General features: G+C 48.3%; 1 pseudogene; it reads left to right on the forward strand.

The window, feature by feature from the left end:
* The first annotated feature begins 263 nt into the window (after positions 1–263).
* On the forward strand, positions 264–900 carry LOC118623193 (annotated as a pseudogene).
* The last annotated feature ends 2,668 nt before the right edge of the window (positions 901–3,568 follow it).

Raw genomic sequence — 3,568 nt, forward strand, 5'->3', positions numbered from 1 at the left:
TGAACACATAGTAAAGATCGGGCTTTGTGTTGTCACTTTAGTGAATGTCATCACAGTCAGTCCTTCAAGAATGGTGTGCAGTGGGTGGTTTTATCCAAAACGCAGAGGATGGAGTTGGGCTGAGAGAAGTAATGCAGTCTGCCCTGGTCACTGCGGTACCAAAACCATACCTTCTCTCCATCCATCTGCCCTCTCTTGGCAAGGTAATCTGGAATTAGACAAACGAAGTGGTTGCTCTTTTCCGTTGTTTCGCGGCCGGAGGAATGGTGAGCAGCCAGGTCTCTCGAGACACCCGCTCCGAGGCGGAGCGAGAAGTCCTGCACGGGAACCAGCGCAGGCGCTGGAAGATTTGAGACAGTGGAGCTGCAGATCAACTTGAAGAATTAGGACCCTCGGAAGGACAAACACTTCTCGGGCACTGTCAGGCTTAAGTCTACTCCCCACCCCAAGTTCTCCGTGGGTTCTGGGGGACCAGCAGCACTGTGATGAGGCCAAGGCTGTGGATGTCCCCCACACTGAGGCGCTGGAGGAACTCACCAAGAAGAAGAAGCTGGCCAAGAAGTATGACGCCAGAGTCTCTAATCATGCAGATCCCACACATCCTGGGCCCAGGCCTGGATAAGGCTGGCAAGTTCCCCTCTTGCTGGCCCACAGTGAGAAGGCGGTGGTCAGGCCCGATGAAATGAAGTCCACCGCCAAGGTCCAGAGGAGCAAGGTGCCGTTCTGGCGGTGGCTGCTGGCCACATGAAGATGACAGACGATGAGCTTGTGTACAACACCCACCTAGCTGTCGGTTTCCTGGAGTCAGTGCTCCCCAAGAACCTGCGGAACATCTGGGCTTCGTATGTCAGGAGCACCACGGGCAAGCCCCAGAGCCTGCACTACGGCACAGCTTCTTAAGCCACCCGGCTACCATGAGAACAAAACAAACACCCAGTGAAGTGACCGTTTATTCTGACCAAAATGACAATGCCTTCTTGTCCACTCTGGATCAAGTACCACAGACTCACTGAGAGCCAGCAGCAGAAGGGACCCCAGAGAGCTGGGCACATCCCCCAAGGGCCATGTGGGGTGGGAGAAAGGCTGGAGTGACAATGACTGGGGTGCTGTTGTTCCTAGTCCCGGGCCCGCCCCGCACAGTCACGCTGGCTGTGCCCCACTCTCTGCCTTCTGACGGGTGAGCAAACCAAGGCCCGCAGTTGGGTCTTGGATTCGAGCTCCCAACTCCCAGTTTAGAGATAGTTACTTGTCCACAGTTGAACAACAGAGAAGGAATAGGTTTGAAAATACATAAATATAGATATCTTAATGTTGTTTCTTTACTGAGCAATCCACCTTGTTAACTGCTCTGAAATTGCAGGGCTGTTGCCCGCACCCCCTGAGGCAAACGGGACAAACCCCTTGCAGCAACTCGTATTTGCTGTCGTCCAGGTAAGGGGCTTTCTCCTCATGCCTCAATTCAGTAGGAAACTTCAGATCACTCTACAGAAAGATGTTCTGTTTCAACCAACACACATGGGACCCCTTGTACATACCAGGCGTTGAGCTTGGTTCTTGTCATCAGATTATCTCATTTAACTACAACTCAACACCATAATGCAGGCGCTAAGTCCATTTTACAGATGGAAAAACAGAGGCTTTAAGTGCTTTGTATAAATTGCTCAAGGATTCATGCCTAGTGACTGACCTACTGCCAGTCCTAGGTGTCTTTTCTTTTTTTTTTTTTTAATCCTCACCCGAGGACATTTTTGCATTTATCTTCAGATAGAGCGGGAGGGAGAGAGGAGGGAAGAGAGAGAGAAACATCAATGTGAGAGAGATACATAGACTGGTTGCCACACACACGACCCCAACCAGGGCCGGGGATAAACTGCAACCAAGGTACATGCCCTTAGCGGGAACCGAACCCGGGACTCTCTGGTCCGAAGGCCGATGCTTGACTGCTGAGCCAAACCGGCCAGGGCTAGGTGTCTTTTCCACCATCCATCAGCCTCATCGACCCTCACCACTTCCCGCCAGGTCTCAGTTCCTTCACATCCTGGCACCGGTTCCCCCTCCTCAATGAAAGGAGAGTCACGGGAAGGACCTTTCGAAGCTTAAGATTCTATCAGGTGGGTGAGTTTTCAGGAGATGTGAGTAAAGGAAAGACCCACTGTGGCAACATTTCTAAAAACTCTGACCACATTTCCAGATGCAAATGGCAGACTTGTGTGTATACATATGTGATTCACTTGCCACAAAACAAAACCACATCCAAGGTGAACTGAATGCTCCTGAGAGTTGATGTAAAGGAAAATCAATGATGAAAGCTCATGGCCATTTGCAAGAACACAATCTCTCTCACACACACGCAGTATAAACACATACCTGTGAGGGCATGCAAGGGAATGCGAGTGGAATACAGGAATAAAAAAATCATGTGTGATTAACTTAATGATCTACATGTGAGGTTAATATTTTTAAAATGTTTATAGCAGTTTAAAAATTATCTAGCCCTGGTTAGTTTGGCTCAGTGGCTTAAGGACCAAAGAGTCACAGTTTCTATTTCTGCCAAGAGCATGTACCTTGGTTGTGGTTCAATCCTTGGCCCTTATCGGGGTCGTGTGGGAGGCAACCAGTCGATGTGTCCCTCTCACATCGATGTCTCTGACTCTGTCTCTCCCCCGCCCCCCCCACTCTATCTGAAGATAAATGGAAAAAAGTACCCTCGGGTAAAGATTTGAAAAAAAAAAATTAAAAATAAAGTTTATGAAAAAGATTTCCAATACAAATGATAAGATACCCCAGACTGACGAGGTATTTCTGTCGGTATGAGAATTGGCAAGAGGAGGGAGAAAAGAAGAACTCTCCACTTGCTAAAATGGGTGTCCTCCTTAGAAATTTCATAATTACATTCTCTGGCTGCTCATTAATTGCAAGGGAACCAGCCCGGCTCCAGCCCCCTTGCCTGCTGGGAGGGCATGACAGAATTACGGGCTCACATGAAAGATGGGCACTGGTGCCCGGCACCCATCAGAGCGCAAGGTAACGGGTCCGAGGCTCCAGGTCAGAGACGGCGCCCTGACGCTGGCTGCGTGTAATTGAAGGAGTTGCACGGAGCAGGAACCGGCCCCCGCCGACTTCGGCAAGCCGGAGGCTGCCCCTTGGAGGCAAAATTCTCACTTGTGTTACCTTTGCTCTCTCAGCTTTAAAACAAGTGTAGAAATAGTGTAGCTTGGCAAAATAAAAGATAAATATGCTATCATCTGACTGGTGTTTAAAGTACAAAGGTTTTCTGTAACATACACACAGAAGCAGAGCAAATACTCTGACGAATAAAAATGTGAATTTGAGGGCAAATGAGGCATGAAACATATTGGCCAATAAACAACACAAAAGAAGGTCATACTAATTTTTTTATTTTTTTAATCTAAAAGACTAGAAAGCATTTGAGCCAAAAAAAAAAAATTCCTACCAAGAAGAGACTTCCAAGGAAGTTGCATTTCCTAACAAGTGCAGAGGACTGGTATTCACTCACTTGTTATAACTCAGATATAAAGAAGCCTAGGATCTCACCGGACTGTGTTTT

The sequence above is a fragment of the Molossus molossus genome, unplaced genomic scaffold, assembly GCF_014108415.1.
Source record: "Molossus molossus isolate mMolMol1 unplaced genomic scaffold, mMolMol1.p scaffold_m16_p_1, whole genome shotgun sequence".
Lineage (NCBI taxonomy): Eukaryota > Metazoa > Chordata > Mammalia > Chiroptera > Molossidae > Molossus > Molossus molossus.